General features: G+C 57.0%; 1 protein-coding gene across 2 annotated transcripts in view; it reads right to left on the bottom strand.

The window, feature by feature from the left end:
* NDRG3 (NDRG family member 3) overlaps positions 1 to 883 on the bottom strand; it is a 65336-nt gene extending 64453 nt beyond the window's left edge. For both annotated transcript variants that reach the window (XM_075438952.1, XM_075438951.1), the window contains exon 1: positions 805 to 883. The gene's annotated coding sequence lies outside the window, so the exon portion shown is untranslated. The remainder of the gene's footprint in view (positions 1 to 804) is intronic.
* Between the last annotated feature and the right edge of the window lie 6202 nt (positions 884 to 7085).

Raw genomic sequence — 7085 nt, forward strand, 5'->3', positions numbered from 1 at the left:
GCTTCGCTACAATGTTTCGAGTGACTCCCCACGACTTGCATTAAATATGAACAAAACTCAAATCACGGATGTTGACCTAAAGTGATGACGCAAGTCAACAAAAAAATTTTCACCAGCCGTTCCTTTCCCATTCACACACTGACAAGACTGTACCGAATCAGGGAAAAACACCGTTTTTGCTGTCCAAAGCAAATACAACAGCTTTGACTGTAAATATCACAATTTTGGGATCCCAGAAAGAACAGCTACAGAGGCGCGCAGGCAGCCCCGCGCGCTCCACTCCGTTCCGCAGACGGACAGAACCCCGTCCCCGACACAGCCAGGGCAGCCCTCCAGGCGCCTCTCCCCCTCCCCAGCGCAGCCCGGGGTGACGAGGGATGGTTTCCCCCACCCAGCTCCGCGCGGGTTGCGGGGCTTTGCTCCGCGCCCGTTAACGCCAGGCGAGCCGAGCGGGGCCCTCCCGCAGCCGCCGCGACCGCCCGGGCCCCCGCGGGCTGCGGCCGCCTCAGCGGGGCCCGCCCGCGCTCGGGTCCCCGCACTCACCGGGGCGCCCCGGGGCCGGGCTGCCGCGGGCCGCAGGGCTCGGCGGCACAGCCGGGGCTCGCGGGCGCGGCCGCCTCACGCCGCCGACCCCCGCCCGCCGCCGCACCGGCTCCCGCGGAGCCGCCGAGCCCGCACCTCCAGCCGAGCGGCGGCCAAGCGCCTCGGGGCCGCAGCGGCAGCCGGTAGCCGCGGAGGACGCGCGGGGCCGGCGCCGGGGGTGTCCGGGGGCGTCCGGAGCGGCGGGCGGGCGGCGGGGCTCACCTGGACCGCAGGTACCTCAGCAGCTCCGGCCGCCGCGGCACGCGGGGCACCGTGCGCCTGCGCGCTGCGCCGCGGGGGCCGCGCATGCGCGGGGGCCCTGCGGCGGGTCGGGACTACGAACGAGATGGCGGCCGGGAGGCGAGCGCCATCTTGGCGGTGGCTCCTCCCGCATCGCCTCCGGCCCCCGCCGTCCCCACGGCGCGCGGACTCTCCGCCCCGGCCTCCCTCGTCCTCGCGGCGATCACCTGGAAGCTCGGAGCAGGAGGCGGCTGCCGGGCCAGCGGAGCCCCTGCCCGGCGCGGGGAGCGGGGCCGGGCGAGCTGCGCGCTGAGGGAGCGCGGCTGCACCCAGTCTGGGAGCTGCTGCCCTCCCCCGCCCGCTGCCTCATTTCCCCTGTCCGGGAGCGCCTGGAGGTGGAAGTGTCTGGTTCCCAGGATAACGCGGCATCCCCAGAGCCTCTCGCCTTACCCTTGGTAGGGCCCTGCCCCAGACAGACAAAAACAAGTTCTTGCCTGAACCTCAGCCCCGTTAGGGCTACGAGGATGAGGAGGGGACTGGAGCATCTCTCCTACCAGGGAAGGCTGAGGGAGCTGGGCTTGTTCAGCCTGGAGAAGAGAAGGCTGAGAGGGGACCTTAGAAATGCCTACAAATATCTGCAGGGTGGGGGTCAGGAGGACGGGGCCAGACTCTTTCCAGTGGTGCCCAGCGACAGGACAAGGGGCAACGGGCACAAACTGAAGCAGAGGAAGCTCCAGCTGAACCCGAGGAAGAACTTCTTCCCTCTGAGGGTGACGGAGCTCTGGCCCAGGCTGCCCAGGGAGGCTGTGGAGTCTCCTTCTCTGGAGATATTCCAGCCCCGCCTGGCCGCGGTGCTGTGCAGCCTGCTCTGGGTGACCCTGCTTGGGCAGGGGGCTGGGCTGGGTGACCCACAGAGGGCCCTGCCAGCCCCTGCCAGGCTGTGATTCTGGTTTGTGGTGCCATCCAGTGGTCCTGGCGCGGCTTCCAGCTCCGTTCCCAAATAACGAAAGGCTGTTCTTGAGCAGCGATGGAGGAGGCGAGGCAGGGAGCCGAGGCGGTGTGTAGGTAAACCATTCCCGAGGGGGTTTGCAGTAGAAGAAAGAAGAGCACTGGACTGTGCTGGGACACTGGGGTGGTCCCAGCCCCACGCAGCGTCACCGAGTGCCCAGCGCTCCCCTCTCCTTGTCTCTGAGCCCCAGCCTTTCCTCACATGGCTCCCCTCATCCACCTCCCTCAGCATCAGCTGCTGCTTCATCCCCTTCTCCCACCCACCCCCCATCTCTAGCAGTTCCTCAGTAGCATCTCCCACCCTGCCCAGCTGACTTCACACCAGGTCAGGCCCTTCTCACCTCCCAGCAGTGCCCCCCTTTGAGGGCAGGTCAGAAGAAATTGGCTTGCTGGGGAAACCTCCGCTCACACAGCCGCAGGTAGCTGCAGCCTGACCTCCCGCCACCGAGACCTGGTGAGGGCAATACAGGGAACACGCAGGGTAAAGACGGGGTAAATGCTCACAGGTGAATAGCACCGCCGTAGGCAGGCAGACAAGTCCTGCTCTTCAGCCCCGCTAGCCACGTGCTGCTTCCCAGGCGCTGGTAGCAAGGCAGAGCATGGCAGTTGTCTCCCAGGCTCCTGGTGCTGGAGTCAACCCGGTTCTTGCCTGAGTCTCAGGTCTTTGGAGACCACCCTGCTGATTTGGGTGATCCACCTCAGTGGTCCACCTCGCTGCAGGTCATGGGAAAGTCAAGTCTGCTTCCCGAGAGCCAGATTCAGTTCAGCTCCACAGAGTTGGCCAAGCCTGGAGGCAAGCAGTGCTCTACATTGCCAGCCGAGATGGGTACAACCCTCCCACCACACCCGCTCACTTACAGAGCGTCGCTGCCTGGCTTTACTGAAATTCAGGGGGCTGCGGTGACCACCTCTCCCATAAGTTTCCTAGTTCAACCCAGACACCTTCCCCTTCTTATAAGGAACAGCCAGAAGGAAACCAGGATCCAAGGCGAGTGCATACGGACCAGGGAGCAGCGAGGGCTGGCTGCTCCACGAGGGGCGACGGAGCTGGCCAGGGCAGCGGCCGTGCCAGCCAGAGCACCATCCCTGCGCACCCGAGCAGAGCAGACCAGTATCAGTCAAGAGTCCAGATCATCAGGCAAGTTCATGGTGATCAGGCAGGTCCAAGTCAATCTGCAGGCTGAGGTCAGGTCTGGTGAGGACAACCAGGATCAGAGGCAGCTCAGCCATTGCTGGGCAAGTCTGTGGGGGTGAGGCAGGCACAAACTTAAACTGGAAAGCCAGTCTGTGGGTCAGTTTAGGCCGGGTATAACTGAGACAAATAGAGAATGGTTCTTTTGTAAAATAGTTCAGGCAAGGGCTAAGGGCCTGGGTCTGAGCTTAAATGGGCCTCCTGGGCCCACGGGTGGGATGGATGTGGGTGGAAGCCCCAGGTGAGGCTGGTCAGGGCCACTGAGGCTTGTTGGTGCCCTGAGGGCCCGAACAGTACCTCCCAAAACGCTGTGTGTGGGATCTCCCAATGCAACATGCACGGGTCTGATATCCACTCCCCGCTCCTTGCACCCACCACTGGCAAACTCCCCTCCTGCACCTCCCTCCTGGGGAGCCCTGGGGCCCTCCAACAAGTCTAGGAGCACTTCAGGTTGACCGTGCGGGCTGTGCCTGCTGTACCTCGCCTATGAGGACAGGGATTGTCTTTCAGATCCTTCTTAAGATGTGAGAGGTGTGCAGTAAGTTTACAGCCAGTCCCAACCATGTTGGCTAAGAGGGTCCTGTGCTGGACCCAGGTGCACCAGCAGATGCCGGAGTGGCCCCAACCAGCCTCCCTGGGGCCCAGGAGCCCCGTTCCAGCCCAGCCCTGGGTGGGGGGTGCCTGTCTCCAGCTGTGTCTCCCCCCTCGGCTTCTGGCTGGGCCTTGGCCATTAAGTAGCTTGTCTCTTGGACAGATCCCTTTGATGCACGTTGTAGCCCACCAACCTTATCTTAACTGGGCGATTAATTTTTTTTCTTATAGACACTTTTTCATACAAAAGCATTTGAAGAGTAGCATGCCTAGTGCTGTCCGCCTCTTCTTCCACAGCCCTCCAGCTCCCCATGATGCCTTTGTCCTTGTCTGGGCTACCAAGAGCAAGAGGGGAAGGAAGACGGGTAAGTGTGGACCTGTGCAGGCACTGTATGCAGAAATAGTCAGCACCACTGCTTAAATTCTTCGGTATTATGTAAACTTTTGAACAGCAGTGGAAAGAGAGGAATTTCATGCCACCAGACTGTACAATCATTGCAACAGTCCTCTGGCCCAGGAAGTTGTTTTTAGGCTCTCTGGTGTGGCTGGTCCCCATGCTGCGCTTGCTGTTGTCAACATGGATTATTTCATCTGTGCACGTGCTGTGGCACAGCAGCCCAAGACCCCGCAAAAGGCAGCAGCATTTGCCCTAATTAGGCTACCAGCAGCTCCTCCCCATGGGTTTTTGGCTGACCTATGTCTTCTTTTCTGCCATCCTGACAGAAGAAAGTGTTGCTTCCTATTTTTCTCAGAGAAAACACGAATAAAAACAACTCCTGCTAGAAATAAAATAGGACCATATGCTGTTGTGTTGAGGAGCCAAAGTAGTAATAGCCATGTTGCGGGCATAAGTGAGGGCTGGGAAGCGGAGGGCTCTCCGGCTGCAAAGGCAGTCAGAGCTGGGGTGCCTCGATGCTTCTGCAGTCATTCAGTTGCATATTGGCATGGGTGCCCTGGGGCAGTGTGGCTCTGGGCTAAGGCACCAAGGGGAATGGGGCTGCTGAGGCAGCTCTCGAATGAGCCCTGCATGGGCCAGCTGACTTCACACCAGGAGAACGTGGATGGCTGTTTATTTCTGAACAAGAAGGGTATAACTGCAAACTTCCTCATGTCAGCCTGACTCCTTCACAAAGCTTTGGCTCAATGCTATTTCCTACCAAAATCTGCAGCTTACACGAGTCGATCTAGGAGATCAGTAGCAATGAAGCAACTCCTCTACCTATCCAGGTCTGCAGTTCAAAATATGAAGACAAACTTGAAAGGATATTGATTTTAATTGAATTGATTTATTTTCAAGCTTTGTAGAAAAAGGAATTGTTCACTACAAAGTGATAAAACTGTCTTAAGCCAGCTTAACCCTCATCCATCACTTGTGCACTGTGCACAGTTAGTGCAGCTAAAAGCTTGGAGTGTTTGCGTTCAGAGGAAAGCTGTATTTGGAAAATAACAGCTACAATTCAGTCAGTCTCTGTCGACCTCTCTTCTGCCTAATCCAAGCCAGATTTTCCCAAATACTGATGTTTTTTGTTACAGTCAGAGATGTTAGAGCTTCTTCTCTGCATATTTGCGTTCAGCTCTCTCCAAGGAGAAGGCATCTGCCAGAGATACCGGCTTTGTCAAAACGGATTCCCCATCAAAGCATCTAATGGAGCTAGAAGGCTGCTGTGAGTGGTCTGATTCTACAAGTAGTTAAATCGAACATTTCTCCCTCTGAGAGCTTTTGTGACAGCACAGAAAGAAGGATGCAGCATGTGCAGCTGCAGTGCAAGGTAAAGGGAGCCGATTCCATTATTTTTCCCACAGGGCGCTCATTTGAATCCCTGAGGGCTGTCCTGGATGATGCATGGCTTGTTTTCACCACTACCAGGATGGGACAGCAGGGACTGGGAACTGGCCTGTGAAGAGCCTGGGCTGGCCCTCAGCAGGCACCTCTGTCCTCTGTTGCAGTCGTCAGGGGAGGAGGGGGGTACAGACATAACTATGCCATCTATACATACACATGCCTCCGTGGGTTCATTCAAATCTAGCTGGCCAGCGTGATTTCCTGTGCCTTTCCAGTTCTATGCAGAGAGCAAAGCTGTCTGGATCCGGAGGGCAGAGCTTCCCAGCAGCAGCAGCTGGAGCTGGCTCTCCCGCAGGAGCAGCCTGCGGCTCTGCCTCGCCGGGACGGGGCTCTCCTCCCGGCTGCACTTTGGAAGCATCTGGCCAGGCTACAGCAGGCACGATTACTCATCTTCAGTCGCAGATGGGGAACAAAGAAGGGTGCTACGCTGTGAGGCCCGAGGTACTTGGAGAATGGCCAGCCTGTAAGGTAAGCTGTGCAGGAGGACCTGATGTAAGGGCATGTGCTTCCGAAGCAGTGGACTGCTCAAGTCCAGTAAGCTCCTGGCACGGTGTGCTGGCATCAAAGGTAGCCCTTGGCTCAAGCTGGCAGCTCAAAGAAGTCCTGCAAAAGGCTGCTCCTTCCCCAAGAGGCTGTGACAGATTGCTCTGAGGGCAGGGTTGCAGAGTTGCTCTCCACAAACCTCGTTTCTTTGTGTCACAGCCAATGATTTGCTTGTGTCTTTCTGGGGCTTTCATGCCAGTGAAAGAGTTGAAAGGAGCACTCTTATTTCATTGGCATGTTGAAAAACACTTTCCACAGCACCACTGCACGTCCATTGTACTGACCGCTTACTGAGAGGCCTAAGTGGGGCAGCGCTGATTACTGTGCGCGAAAGGGCAGCGCTGAGGCTGGCTGCTCTGTTCGCCCACGGCGGAGAGCTGCCTCGTGTGTGCTGGGTGGTGGATGGTCGGAGGGCACAGACCAGGCGTGAGAGGACCGTGTGCCAGCTCAGCAGCTCCACTGAGCGGCAAAGACTCCTCTGCTCGTTTTCAGCACACACCTCTGTCCCTGCCCAAGCTGTGCCCTGTGCTGGGCACAGCAGCTGGGAGTGCTGGCAAACCGCGGTGGCTCCTTGCCTTGCAGCCGAGAAAACAGGCTGCATCAGATTCCTCTTTCTTTTATAAAACCACTCCTTTTCTTCAGAGAATGTTTACTTGTTTAGTATTTATGTTCTCTGTGTTGACTTCCTAGTAAGTATTAACAGAAACTAAAGCAATGAATGCTAAGCATGCCTGAAAGTATAGCTGTGGAGTAGAGATGTGCAGCGGACGTAATGGGAAATGTGAGAGTGTAACTGATGGACAGCATTTTTGCACAATTTTTTTCTGAAAAAGCTCAAAGTGGGACAACAGCACTAGGGTTACAATAAAGGAGGGAAGAGAATCTTCACAAGATACCTGGGTTATTGTCTCCATGCAGAGAAGCAGGCTGAGGAAGTAGCCAAAATATCCAGATTAAAGCTATACATATATATGTGTATGTACATAAATGAATGGTTATTATTGTAGGTATGTTACGTATGATATAGCTCCATGATATATTACTTATATACATTATATGTATGATGCACAGTGACCTGATGTCATA

The sequence above is a fragment of the Opisthocomus hoazin genome, chromosome 18 (assembly GCF_030867145.1).
Source record: "Opisthocomus hoazin isolate bOpiHoa1 chromosome 18, bOpiHoa1.hap1, whole genome shotgun sequence".
In the NCBI taxonomy this organism is placed as follows: Eukaryota; Metazoa; Chordata; class Aves; order Opisthocomiformes; family Opisthocomidae; genus Opisthocomus; species Opisthocomus hoazin.